We start from the raw sequence: 15058 nt of genomic DNA, 5'->3' as shown, positions 1-15058 counted from the left end.
TGACAATGATATGCCTAGATGCAGTTATTCTGGCATTTATCCTGCTTGTTGTTCTCTTAACTTCCTTGATCTGTGGTTTGGTGTCTGACATTAATTTGGGAAAATTCTCAGTCATTGTTGTTTCAAATATTTCTTCCATTTCTTTCCCTCTTTTCCTTCTGGTTTTCTCATTTCTTCTGTGTTACACTTTTTGTAATTGTTCCATGGTATGTGGATATTCTATTCCATTTTTTTTCTTTTTTCTCTTTACTTTTTAGTTTGGGAAGTTTCTATTGACATATCCCCAAGCTCATTGATTTTCTTCCTTCAGCTATATCCAGTGTACTGTGAGCCCATCAAAGACATTCTTCACTTCTGTTAACATGTTATTTATTTCTAGCATTTTGTTTTGATGCTTTCTTAACATTTCTATCTCTCTGCTTACATTATCCATCTGTTCTTGCATGTTGTCCACTTTTTCCATTAGTGTCCTTACCATATTTATTGTAGCTATTTTAAATTCCTGGTATGACAAATCCAAAATTTATGCTCTCTCTGAATATGGTTGATGTTTGCTCTGTATCTCCAGACAGTGTTTTTTGCTGGGAGCAGCTTCTTGACTTCTAGGCAACATCATCTTCCTTCTGTTGCTTCTCCAGCCATTCCAAAACTTTTACAACCAACTCTATGCATTAAATCTCTCTTTTTGGAATATCTAGAAAGATTTCTATTTTCCTACTAGATATTGGCTAGAATAATAGATGGGATAGGGTCCCCATATGTGGTATCTGCATGTGCTGCATGGGCAGAAAATAGAGTTCTCATTAATACAATTGGAGCAGAATTTATTCAGAAATGTGTGCCTTGGGGAGCAGCAAAGACAAATAGGTTGTCATGTGGTACAAATGAGAAAAGGAAACAGAAGTTTTAGTTTGTGCATTTGCTTGTGCTCCTCTCCTGCTCTTAACTGCTCTTTAGCCTCAACATGATATATACAGCTGTTAAAATTAAACATGGAGGGGCCTGCCAAGTGGTGTAGTGGTTAAGTTCACATGCTCCACTTTGGTGGGCCAATGTTCGTGGGTTCAGATCCTGGGCGTGGACCTATACACCATTCATCAAGCCATCTGTGGCGCCATCCCACATACAAAGTAGGGGAAGAATGGCACAGATGTTAGCTCAGGAACAATCTTGCTCAAGCAAAAAGAGGAGGATTGGCAACAGATGTCAGCTCAGGGTCAATCTATCTCACCAAAAAAAAAAAAATTAAACATGGACCCTGTGCCATCTTCTTAAAAAAATTGTTTTAAATTGATGTCTTTCAATAAGTGAATGGATAAATAAACTATGGTACATCTGTCCAACATAATATTATTCAGTGCTAAAAAGAAATGAGCTATCACACCATGAAAAGACATGGAGGAAAGTTAAAGGCATATTACTAAGTGAAAGAAGCCAATCTGAAAGGCTACATACTGTATGATTTCCAACTATGTGACATTCTGGAAAAGGTAAAACTATGGAGACAGTATAAAGATTGGTGATTACCAGGGGTTTAGGGGGAGCGAAGAATGAATAGTCAGAGAATAGAGGATTTTTAGGACAGTGAAATTATTCAGTATGATACTATAATAGAAGACACGTGTCCTTATACATTTCTCAAAACCCATACAACATCCAATACTCATATAAACTATAGTCTTTGGTGATAATGGTGTGTCAATGTTGGTTTATCAATTGTAACAAATGTACCGCTCTGTGGAGGATGTTGATAGTCGGGGAAGCTGTGCCTGTGTGGGAGCAGAGGATATCTGGGAACTCTCTGTACTTTTCACTCAATTTTGCTGTGAACTCTTAAAAAAAATAAAGTCTATATATTAAAAAAAAATTGTTACACTCAGAGGGATATCATATAAAAGATGCTCAATTTAAGGGTAGAGCCACTGGCTTATTAATCCACATAACAAGAGGAAAACCAGCCTTTTCTCCCAAATTTCCACCTTTCATGCATTCCCATGAGAGCCAAAAATTTAAAACATTATGACATCAGAAATAAAAAATTTCGGTTGCATTATCCAGCAAGTAGGACTATTCCTTAGGCAGGCTTTAAAATCTTCTGTTTTGTAGAAATTAATCCTTCCGCAAACATCACAGAAACTGCAAGCTTAACTTTATATTTATATAAAGAGGAGAAAAAGGGACACAGACCAACAAGCACACACCCTCTCAGAACACAGCCTCTTGCCAACACAATGACATTTGCTTCTTCATGCTGAATCAAAATCACAGGGACATTCAAAGTAAAGTTAAATGAGAGAATGATAACAATGTACTTGAGTAGTTTTTGCCCATCTGGAAAAATACATTACATTCCAAAGAAAGATATAATAGTACAGCTGAATGACTGTATATTTATCGCTTATTGAAAGAAAAATGAATTACTTTAATACCATGAAACTATATTTGATAATTATTCTTTAAGTCAACAAACAAAAACAAACCTTTTTCTTTTTCTCAACCTGACCTTTCTCCAATTGTACTTCGTCCATGCTTCTGTTAGGGTTAATGGTTGTAAGCAACAGAAGCTTGGCTCTAATTGAATAAGCAAAAGGAGAATATTCAAAGGATGTTAAGCAGGTCACAAAATCCTTTGGAGGGCTGGAGAAATGGGCTTGAGATGAGCTCCCGGAAAGAGTTCCCAAATCCACATTGCAGAACTAGTCTGATTAGTTCTGCCACCAACACTGCCACCAGGCAACAATTATGCGGTTTGAACCACTGCCACATCCATTCCAGAAATTCTACCTCACAGCCTTAACCTCCAAAGAAAGAGGGCAAGTTCACCATCTGTGTTAGTCAGGGTTCTCCAGCAAAACAGAACCAAGAAGAAGCATGTGTATTTGAGAGAGAGACTTTTTTTAAGAAGTTGGCTCACATTGCTGTGGAGGCTTGGTAAGTCCAAAATCTGATGGGGTAAGCTAGCAGGAAAGAGTTGCAGTTGAAGTCCAAGGGCAATCAGCCTGCTGGCAGAATTCTCTGTTGCTTGCAGGAGGTCAGTCGTTCATCCTATTCAGGCCTTCAACTGATTGGATGAGGCCCATCCACATTGGAGAAAGAAATCTACTTTATTCAAAGTCCACTGATTTAAATGTTAATCTCATCCACAAGCACCCTCACAGAAACTCCAGAATAATGTTTGACCAAATATCTGGGTACTGTAGCCCAGCCAAGTCAACACATAAAATTAACCATCACACCATCCTAGCCCTCTTCTGTCACCAGCTTTTGGGTCAAAGTTTGGCAAAGACATGCTTGACTGAATCACTGGGGGTCCAGGCAGGAAAGAGATGGCACACTCAGAAGGGTGTTTATTAAGAGGACTGTTTACAGTGATGTGGGAAGGGACGGTGATGCACCCAAGGACTAGCAACAGGGGGAAACCATCACTGCAGCTGGATCTGAAGGGCCAAGGGGAAGGAGCTATTCCTGTGGCAGTCAGGGGAGATGGCAGATAATAAACAGTTGTCTGTTTTGTTTTGTTTCAGAGCTTTGGGGGAATTTATTGAGAGTGGCTTTCATGTACCAAAATTGTGCTGAGCTTTTCTCCATCGCTTGCAGGTGTCACAGCTGGTGGTACTTTTATTACCACTAGTTGGTAGGCCAGACTGCAAATAACACAATAGCCATGAGCGAGCAGCAATAAGATCACTGTTATCATCCCACAAGATGTTGACTTTCTCTCCACCATATTCACCCACCTGGTCTCGGTGTGAAGTTTCTCATCTGTATTTTTCCACCGGGTTGGCAAGGTCATCCGTTATCTCTATGACGCTCTACTATCTCTACACTGTATTCCTGGAAAAGTAGTGAAGGTCAGAACACTTCCTGGCATAGATGGAGCTGGGGGCATCAACGTCCCACTACTCTCTCCTTCCACTCTCCAGTCTCCTGCTATTGCCTCTCACTGGCTAAACCCAACCAGAAGCCGGAGGCAAGGAAACTTGGAGATACAGCTCAGCCTCCTGGGGGACAGGACAGGTAGAGAAGGGTGCAGAGTGGATCTAGAGGGACAAACAGAAGAAACCCATCACCCAGAGCTTTGGTCACTGGCCTGGGCACCAGCTGTAAGATGAACCAGGAAGGTGAGAGGCTGAGAACATGAGACCTACTTTCAACCTTCAGGAGGCAGGATTTAAAAAGGAGGCTGGCCCCATGGCCGAGTGGTTAAGTTTGCACGCTCCACTTCAGTGGCCAGGGGTTTACCAGTTTGGATCTTCGGCACAGACCTAGCACCGCTCATCAAGCCATGCTATGGTGTCATCCCACATAGGAGAACTATAATGATCTACCACTTGGATATACAACTATGTACTGGGACTTTGGGGAGGGAAAAAAAAAAGAGAAAGATTGGCAACAGATTTTAGCTCAGGGCCAATCTTCCTCACCGAAAAAGCGAGAATAAAAAAAAAAGGAGAGGAATCAAGGGTTACTCCTACATTAAAATGAGGGAAATTTCCAAAATAGAAGAAACCTGTTGCAGTGATGCTGGGTGGATACAAACAAAACATTTGTCCTCTTTACACTTTAAAATTGGGTACATCCCAAAGATCATAGACATCTTCAAGCAGTAGCCTTTGCTGTGGCACACACCTCTCCAATCTTAGAAAAGCTGAAAATGGCAAGGACGTCTCCTCGTACACAGGCCTTTCTCTCCTCTTCTAGAATGTCCCTTGTCCTGGGACTCCAAACCCCTTCCATCTTCATCCAGGCCTTCAGCTTTCCTTTGGAGGAGATTGGACATTTTCTAATGTTACCTGAGGAAAAGAAACAAGAAACAAACACTTGAACAAAAATAAAACTTTTCATTTCAGCAAGGACACTCTGACTATGTAATTTAGAACCCAAATCTCCAACTTAATCTTAGAAATACTCGAGGTCAAAGGACACTGGCCTAAACGGAGGAGCGACTCCACAAGGACGCACAGCAGCCTCCTGCTGTCCTCGTGGCCGATCAGGTGAGGAGGGGCAGTGGAAATTGGCTTCAGCCCTTCCTCCAGGTGTTTTCTAAAAATCACACGCACCTATGCAAATCTAATCTTAACATCTAGAGCTTTCTTCCCAGAAGCAAGACCTGAAAAAATAGACAAAGGTCAGAAGTTGCAACTGGTGGCCTGGGGCCGAATCTGCCCTGAAAAAACACATTGTTGGCCCCGAACAGTGGTATCCTGCACCGAACTTAATGTTGATTTTCAGTTGCCAACATTTAAAAATTGGAAAATTCAAACTCCAGATTGCCAGCTTCTCCTAAAAATTAGGATGCTCTGGGAGAATTGGGCCCGTGTTCCAACACGGCAGGAGCTGAGAAATACCTGACTCCTTTTGCTGGAACACATGCCCTTCAAGTCACCACTTCTTGTGTCCCCTAGAAACTGAGGCTGCCCGTGAGTGACTGTCATCATAGCTGTGCTTTTCTTTTTCTTATAGTCAAGTTAGACAGAAAAATATTTCTCACACACGTCTCTATCACAATGTGGGGAAATTAAAGACAGACTAAGAGACTAAGAGAACCACATTTCAAGAAAAAGGGGAGGGAGGCTATTTTCGTGCTGAAGTGACCCAGCCTGCTTCATTCATTGATTCTTTCAGCGTCAGCCCGAGTGACATGAGGGGTTGTGACACCTGGTGTGGTCCTAGCAGAATCCGATAGACCCATGTTGGCCTCTCAGTTCTTAACTTGACTTAACATGCTTTTCAAACCCTAAACATAAATTTTTTTTCATCCAAAATGTTACATGCCACCTGTAAGAATGGAGATGTCCAATTTCTTTTTTAATCACTTAGTATCCATCCAACAAATACTTATTCAGCACTTACGGGCAAAGTACTTTGCTAAGCACCAGAGATATGGAAATGAGGAAGACCGATGTGATATTGGCCCTCATGGAGCACTCTCTGTTCAACTCTTTTCCAGAAATTAACTGGAGTATATTACTATATCGAAGCCTCATTTTTCAGCAAGCAACTTCACAGCTTTTTCCTAAGCCAGCACACTGACCCAGAAAAGTATCCTTGCATATGGTGATAAGGGTTGCTTTCCATGAGAAGAAATCAGAGAGCGAGAGGGACAAAAATTATTTTCGCTGACTAAGCTCCAAAAGTTTTCACTACTGTATCAGTCAGGATAGGCTGTTGTGCTACGGTAAAAACAGAGCCCAAGTTTCAGCAGCTTATTTCCTGTGCAGGCTACGTGTCTATCACAGATCTGCTATGGTGCTTCTCCAGGTCAGCTCCACCCCGGGACTCAGGTGACGGAGCAGCCTCCATCTGTGACCTCCTGGTTGGTAGCAGAAGGAAAGAGCTACGGTAGAACCACACAATAGCCCTTAGATCTTGCGCTTGGAAGTCTCACACGTCACTTTCACTCACATTTCTTTGGACAAAGCAAGTCTCACGGCCACACTTGAGTTCAGCAGAGCAATTATATTTGATTCTCCAGCAGGATGGGCACTGCAGGGCGCTTCAGGGAAGGACAACTGATAATTAGGACAATAACACAATCTACCACAAATAGCAATATGTTGGACGTCATCTGGTCCCTAGAGACCAAAATAAAAAAAAGAGTTTTGGCATAAAAATCACATCTGCAAGAAACTGATCGTCTCCAACTAAAAAGCCAAATAATATAGCAAAGGAAGAAAATGGAAAGCCCAGAGTCAGTTGTGTTCCCTCGTCCTCGCTGCAACAGCCCCGGCCACACGTTCCCCTCGCAAAGCAGATGGACGCTGCACCGTGTATCATGACCTGCACTCCAAGGTCAAGTTTCCCCTGCCCGCTCATCACAGCAAAGTGATTGCGATGGGAAGCCGAGAAAATTGTTTTGGGGGATATTAAATAACTTCCTGACTTAATTGATTGACGAATAATAACTTCTAAAATTAGCTCTGCATTTCATTATATAGTGTCTGAAATGAAATCCACTCAGCTTACCTGAAATCCTGGGAAATGTGAATGACAACAAATGCCCTTTAAGTCCTGCAATTGCCTTCCTCTCCACTTGTCTTCCCGGCATTACCTACGGCGGTGAGGGGGGGCTCATTTCCGTTGTTATAGCCGCTCTTTCTCCTGCTGCTTCCGAGAGCACCCACAGGTTTACGACCTTAACCACCAGAAAGGTCTTAGTTCTTTCTTCACCTGCTTAGAAGGAGATAAAGACTGAGAATTGAAAACTATAATTACTTCCCACCCATGCTAACTCTTAGCTTTCTCTCCAAAAATTCACCAGGAGAAATTGTAAAATACAGACGGGAGAAGGCAGCTGTGTGGTTCCTAAAGACTTGGAGCAGGAACCAGAGGACTGGAAACACACAAACGCCTTGCAGGCAGGAAGGGAATCCTCCTGGCCCCAGAGAGAAAGGCACTTAACCCCAACAGGTCAAGGAGGGTGAAGGGATCCTGAGGCTTTCAAAGCAATTAGCTATATCTGCAGACTATCACGGTTTATTTTCATTAGTTTGCTTTCAGCCCCAAAGAGACATAAATCAAAGTTCCCAAAATTGTTCCACCATAGACCACTAAATGTTAATTCCATGGGCAAACATGAATAAAAATAGAAGTACTGTTATTGTGGATCTGAGACCTTTTTGTCGAGATCTGAATGTGGGAGGTCAAATGTGCTTTCCCAAATTTAAGCTTCTTTACTCAAATTACCACTTCCTTCATCACTGATTTCTAAACTCAGCAAGTCCTTACCAAGCATCCGTGGGCTGTAGAATGACTTTAGATGCAGAATTTACCAGGTAGCAAAGTGCCTCATGTCCACCCCGAGCAGGTGTAGATATAAACAAACTGGTCGAATAAATGAGTCTTAGATAAATCCTTCTCACAAAACAGGAGGTGTTCCTCTTCATTAGCTTGAGCTTATTAACAAGGAAAGCTGGAAGGACCTTGATAGAAAAGCCTAGGGATAGAGTGGAAAATTTTCTTAAATCCACACTATAAAGATGGCCTTATACAACACAAAAATTGACAGCTTCTAAGATGCACGTGCTACAAGCAAAACAGAATGGTGGGCATATAATCAGTCCATATACAATTGAGAGGTAAGTGCTAGAAGCATAGATATGAACAAGATGGACACAACTCCCACCCCTAATGGAGCTTGCAGTCTATGAGGAAAGACAGACAAATATTTGGAAATGTGGTGAGCAATGTGAAAGGAGATGTACATGGAGCTGTAGAATAGAGAACAGACATTTAACTTGGGGGAGTCAGAAAAGGCTGCCTCGAGGACGGGGCTTAGAAGCCAAGACCTAAAAGATTTGTGGAATAGTAATTGGAACACATGGCAGCTCCTATTGCTGCCCACGGAGATTCTCACTGTTGTCAGCTCCCCACCTTTCCATCCAAGAAGCTCCCACCAGGCACGGCATGTCACAGTCATCAAAGCTCAGCAGCAAACCTCCCACCTGACTCCATTCGGCACACAATAAGACAAATAAATGTAGAAATGAGTTGGGCACTATTTTCAGTCCAAAAAAGTTTAAATGGAAAAACCCAAAGTTTACTGGATGGGCCATCACAGAAGTGAGCTAATTTAGATTCTGTAAAATAGGTAGTCATGACTTTGTGCCACAATCACGGTGACCACACCTTCCGACAGTCAGGAAGAATGCTCCCCTTTTTCTGACACAGTCTTTAAAAGATAATGAGATACGAAACTATAGCTTTATAAATGGAACGAGAAGGAGGAATTTCTTGTCAATCGTTTGACAAATGTGTTTGAAAACTTTCCTTCAAGCTTGGTGAAAAAGAAAAATAACGGCAGGTGTTATCAACAGTCAATATTGCACAGATTCAAAGATAAAATGCACATGGCTTTTCTAAAATGTTATCTATTAGTCAGAACAGGAGTCTCTGATCCCGTATTTCTCATAGATGTGCAACCACACGGTTTAACCAGCAACAATCCAGCTGGCGGTTGAGATGCCTGTTTCTTCTGGAGGTTATTTTAACCACATGTGGGTCCTCTTCATCAGCCGCACAAAGAGAACTTGGGATAGACCAAAAAGTCCGTGAGAAACCCTAACTCCAGGGCCAAAGTGTATCGCCCTCTGTGTTGGTATCACAAGGACACCGGTCTGCCTTTTCCTTTCATCTAGGATAGGTGTCTCTTGTCCTCATTCCTCTGCCAAAGCAAATGACATGAATTTCTCTTTGCTAACCTTGAAGGCATCCTATTGATCAAACCACCTTAGCTGAGACACCGTCTCCTTCAGCCCAGAGCAAACAGAGACGTGCGAGCCTTGGCTGGAGAAAGCATTCACTCACTTCCCAGAGATTCTCTAGTCAGGAAAAAAGAGGCCATGGTGGGTGGGCGATTCCTGGTTCTCTGTAGTGTGTATAAACAGGCAGAAAGACTTCAGAGGAAATTGTTTCTGGCCTTTTCTTGAAATAAATGTAACTATAACTTCGAGTTTGTGGATGTACGAATCTAGAAGTGAACTCCTGGGTAATCTCGCGCGATGTGATACATTCGCTGGGTGGGAATAAAAGTCTATGATTTTACGTCTGATTCTTCTCGGCAAAAAATCTCTTAAGAAAATTATAACAAAGCAATAGGATTTTTTATTTTGTTTTCTGTTTGAAAATAAAAACAACTGTTCTGACAGTACTGTTGTATATTCTGATATTTTTGTCCTTAGAAAACGGCATTTTGCCTTATTGGTAGTGACTTGAACAATTATTATTTCCACCATCCATATGATATAAGGATGGTTAGAATGTCCCCACTGGAGCTAATATTCATCAAACTAGTCAGTATACTTTATTTCCTCCAAATATTCATAAAGCATTTTTAAAATTGATTTCTCGAGTATGAATCAGTTGGATCAAGGAAAACACAATGAGTTTTCCACATGTAAGTCAGTTTTCAGCATTCTGTGGTTTGCTGTAGGTTCAGACATCCTTCTAAAGACTATGCCAGCAGATCCATTGGACAACATTGCGTTCCTTTCCTGACCTCCTCCCCACTACCACCAGAAAAAAAATTCCCCAAAAGGCCAGATTTGAGATATAAATATTAGCTGATAGACTGTCAACTTTTCCAAATGTCAGTAGGAGAAATAAAAAGCTGCAGACTGATTATCGGTAGAAGAAGGGACATACAAAATGACCCTGATTTATCTAAAGGACCATCTTTTGTCTATCTTGTCCCAGACCTGCTTGAAATGATTCAAACTCAGATTCCATTTAGAGTATTTACAATTCTTTTCTGTTCGTGTAATTCTCATCTTCAAATTGACGGATGGTCTCTCCCGTCCCCTCTCCCTCCCCATTCTCTGGAGGTTTGGGCTTCTTGGAGGGACAAGACCAAACTACTCAGAAGCCTTTTCATGGCTCTAAAAAGGAAACCTCTTACATTTTCATATGGAGGGTTTTTCTTTATGATACATTCAAATCTTTTAAATTCACCCTTATGTTCATAATTATCTGTATTTTCTAAGCAGTTGTGATTTTCTTTTCTGAAAAGATTCATAAATATCTCAAATGTTCTTACTGTTGTATTAATCATTTTCCCGCAGACGGTATTGCCCTTGGCACAATGCAGCATTAAAGATTTCCCTCAGAAGACATCTAAGAAATACTCTTCCTACTCTTTGATCTCCCCTTACAAAATCTCTGTTTAAAATATCCCAAATGAGAGACCTGTTTCTGATTTTCCCTTCTAAACATAGGGAGGTTGTCTCCAGGAAAGGGAAATGGAGGGCTGGAGAACAAGGGTAGGAGTTAAACTTACTTTTAACTTGTATTAGTTTTCTATTGACTATGAAAAACCTCATGGCTTAAAACAATATGAATTTATTATACCACAGTTAGAAGTCTGGTTTGGATTGACTGATTTCTCTGCTCTGCGTTCCACGAGGCTGAAATCAAGGTGTGAGCAGGGTTTGTTCCTTACCGGAGGCCCTGGGGAAGAATCTATTTCTTGTTTCATTTAGGTTGCTGGCTGAAATGAAGTCCTTGTGGTTGAAGGACTGAAGTCCCAATTTCCTTGCTGGGTGTTAGCCGGGGCCAGTCTTGGAGTCTCTAGGCTGCTCTCATTCCATATGGTCCCCTCTTGCAACACCTGGTCAAATCTTGCTCAGGCTTGGAATCTGTCTGTCTTCCTCCTCTGCAGCATTTCTCTAACTCCAGCCTAAGAAAATTCTCTGTTTCTAAGGGCTCATTTGATTAGATTGGGCCCACCTAGATAATCCAGGATAATCCAGGATAATCTCCCTATCTTAAAGTTCATAACCTTAGTTACATCTGAAAGTTCCTTTTGCCATGTAATGTATTCACAAGATCCAAAGATTAGGTTGTGGACACCTTTGGGAGGAGGCATTGTTTGAGCTATTGCATCACTACGTATTTTTCTTCACTTTTTGAATTTGTACCATGTGCATGTATTATCTATTCAAAAAATTAATTAAAATAATAGAAAAGGACATATGGAACAACAATATGGCAACATTTGTGGAAGTTGTAGCATATTTGCTGAGTGCTTACCAAGTGACAGACTCTGTTCAAAGTGCTGTAGATGTATTACCTAATTTAATCATCACAACATTATCATCTAGATTTTACAAATGAAGAAACCGAGGCCCAGAGGGGTTAAATGTTTGCCCAAGGTCACACAGCTAGTATGTGGCAGGGTCTTGCACACTCAGACATCACTGGCACCACCAGAGCCTGCTTCTAACCACTATGCGGCACTGCCTGCCTAGTCCCCAGCTGTGGGAAGCACTGCTCTGATTTCTCCTTCATCTCCCTCATACACAGATTTCCCCAGGGCAATAAATGGCTGAGGGAAGTGACTTTAAGTGCACCGTTTTTATGGGAGCTCAGGGAAAGCTTTCTGGTTCTAATAGATCAGCTCCCCTGTACGTGCCATTTCCCTCCTGCCCGTGCCAGGCGGGAGACAACTGGAGGCTACCACCAGAACTGGTGAGCTGGCAGAGGCAAAGGCTAGTGAGAGGGAGGCACTGGGAGCAATTCTGAGAGGCGGCGGGCTACAGATGACCTCCCTTCCTATACCTGCTTCTACGTACCAGATGTATATACTACTCCAAAGGCCACTGAGGAGCCGCCTGATGGTGTCCAAGCCTTTCTGCCCTAGATCACCTCTCAGCTAATGGGAAGCTCCATTTCACCTAAGACAAGGAGAGAATCCCAAGCCTGCACCAGCACTCAGAAGCAGGAGGGGGCAGAGGGCAGGGAAGAGAGCCGCCCGACACTCCCCCTCCATACATACACTTCAGGCGTCCTGTCTATTGCATGTGAAATTAAGCTCTATTTTTTCCAATTATATAAGTATTACATGTTCACTGAAGAAAAATTATAAATCATACATATGAGCAAAGAGAAGAAATTAAGTTATCATACTCTCCACCAAGAGAAAGCCACTGCAATATATTGGCGTATGTGCTTCCAGAGGTGTGTACTAGTGTGCGTGTTTATATTGTAAGAGAGAGGAAGTGAGAGGGTAAATTGATTTCTCCTTTTTAAAAAGTAGAATCACCTCACATATAGTTTAACACTCTTTTATTTACATTTGCTATTTTTGTGGCCAGTTTTTTTCGTGTCAGTAGGCAATCTTCTACAATGAAACTCTTTTTCAGTTCAAAGGAGGTTTTTGAAAATATTTTAAAATGAGTAACGCATATTCATTGAGGAAAAAATAGAAAATACAGATAAGCAAAATAAAATCGTAACTCCACCACGGGGAGACCACCACTGTGAACATTTCCCCCTTCATTGTTACTGAATACACACTCTTCTAGGGCTCTAAAGTTGAACACTGGTGCCGAGATTTTGCTAGACAAGATTCTGCAAGACACACTTTTGCTAGAAAGGAAGCAGAAAAGATGAGAAGCTAAACTTTGCTTGCATCCTTGATTATTTCCTAAAGACTAAGTTCTAGAAGAAGTGCTGGGTCAAAGGACACGTACCTTGTTAAGGCCGTTGATCAATACCACCAAATTGCTTTCTTGGAGAAGTTTCAGGGTACGGGGGTAACTTTTTCCAGGCCTCCTCACCAATCTTGGGTGGTATAATTTTTTTAAGTCTTTCAGGCTTGTCATTTTAAACATTTTCAATTTTTGGCACAGCACAAAGCTGTTTGGGGTCTTGTTTTGGGAGCACAAGCTCCAGTAGCTTTTCTCAGACGCTGTTTTAATCAGATCCTGGCCCACTGCGAGGGGTGGACATGTTCTTGTGCAGGAAACATCATGAAAGATACATGATGAAATTACAAAAAAAAAAGATTCAGGTAAAGAAAGAAATAGAATGTCCTTCGAAATTGTTTCCAGAGGGAAATAGAGCCATCTTCACTTGATCTTGTTTTCTTTAGCACCCCATTCCAAGGAGTCCATTTATAATTTTAGGGCTGTGGTGTCAAATACCAATTTAAAAAATCTGAACAGGCTGACACTCCTTTGCTGAACACCTCACAAAGAAATGGAAACACAGAAAGGTCCCATCCTCTCTTCTCTTGCTCTGCTCATCAGAAGACAAAGTCCCTGTTCAGAAGGTTCATCTCTAAGAAGATCTTCTGTCTTTTGTGGATCTGGTTTCAGGCAGAGAGCATATAATCTGCCACATAGAGCTCAGTCCAGAAAGGCTTTGGCCCATTTCCAGCAATTATCTGTGAAACTGTAGTTCAGCCACTAAATCTCCAGTTTTAATCAACTTGCAAATCCCAATCACCGCCAGCAGTGAGCAGCCACAGTTAGGTCTGATGGAAGGAGAGATTGTGTCTGACACCCCAGAAGACCTCTCTCCATCAGCTCTCACTTGGAAATCCCTGGGGTCCCATTGTCTCCCATTAGAATTTCACCATTTCCAGATAAGATACCTGAATGAAGAAGGAAACAGTGCCCAGGTATTGGAAGGGCTGCTAACATGGGGCCCATGGATGCTGTCTGGGTCCCTTGGGCTGGAGCTCGTGGAAAGGAAAAGATTACCAAGGAAGTAGATGTGTATTCTGTTCCTCAGCATCATCCAATGCCTAGCTTGACCAGAGGTTTTTTTCCCAGCAGCTCTGGCAATGATAGTTCTGTGCCAGCCATCCGAGGGCAATTGATTCTTTGGCTAATTTGGCTTAGGTGCCAGCAGCAGTTTTACCCAGAGCCCCCAGTTTAACCCCAGCAGTTAAGCTTTTCTAGCACTGCCAAAAACTGCCGCCCCACCCAGCAAAAACCCACTGGCAGTGCTCTGGGTGCCCAGCAGAAGTCCAGGTTGCACATTACAGCAAGTGCAATAGATCAGCTCTGAACTGTGGCACCTAAAGGTCTTTCATTTTGAACATATGCATGTTAAAAACCACAGGCCAATAGAGAAATGTTTTCCATTGTAAGATGAATCTAGGAAAGAATATCACAAAACTTGCCACTTTATATTACCGATTTAAAAGAAAACCTATTTCTGCTTTTTTTAAAGTGTTGAGGTAGAAGGGAGAGGACAGAGGTAACCAAAATTTGCCTTTAGAAAAACAGGATCTTCCTTCCAGCACAGGTTTTCTAAAACACTTCGTTAAAAATTAATTCTCTCTATAGAAATAGTAATCAAATTCTAACTAAATTCCACTTTTTAAAAAAATAGATCATATTTATGCTCTAATTAAACCCAACAAAAAGACCATAGGCATTTCTTCAATTGGGTCAGAAATTAGGAAGTTGGTTATGCCCACACTACTGTCAAGTACACCTGCCAACGATTTAGCATCTCCTTGCTTCATGCTTCTCTGAACAGCAGAAAATAGTCAGCGTTGTCACGAAGCTGCTTTCCTGTGCTTTGCTACGCAAGCATCTTCCACCTGCATTATTTTTCAGGGCTCATTTTTCCTATCTTGCAAAAAAGAAACTGCACCTCCCCATCCCTCTATCCTCCAAGATTCCTCCCATAATTTGTTATTATTAAATAAAGTCCTGATTCCCCTTAAGCAGTCAGACGTAAGCTTTATGCCTGAGATATTTGCATGGTGTTTTTGCTTGGGTTGCATAGTCTGTTAAACCCTGAGAAATAATATGAGGCGAGAATG

The 15058-nt window shown here is 41.8% G+C and overlaps 2 long non-coding RNA genes across 2 annotated transcripts in view; one reads left to right on the top strand and one right to left on the bottom strand.

The window, feature by feature from the left end:
• Positions 1-15058, top strand: part of LOC111768391 (uncharacterized) — a 74033-nt gene that overhangs the window by 36428 nt on the left and 22547 nt on the right. The gene's annotated exons all lie outside the window — the stretch shown is intronic.
• LOC111768393 (uncharacterized) lies at positions 1569-7053 on the bottom strand. The gene is made up of 4 exons (XR_002800738.2): positions 6967-7053; positions 4630-4793; positions 3738-3834; positions 1569-3644 (listed from the first exon to the last, which is right to left on the bottom strand). It is a non-coding gene; the product is annotated as an uncharacterized lncRNA (long non-coding RNA).

This window comes from Equus caballus, chromosome 16 (genome assembly GCF_041296265.1).
Source record: "Equus caballus isolate H_3958 breed thoroughbred chromosome 16, TB-T2T, whole genome shotgun sequence".
Lineage (NCBI taxonomy): Eukaryota > Metazoa > Chordata > Mammalia > Perissodactyla > Equidae > Equus > Equus caballus.
Note: the sequence above shows the minus strand (reverse complement) of the source record. Positions and strands in the feature narration are given on the sequence as shown.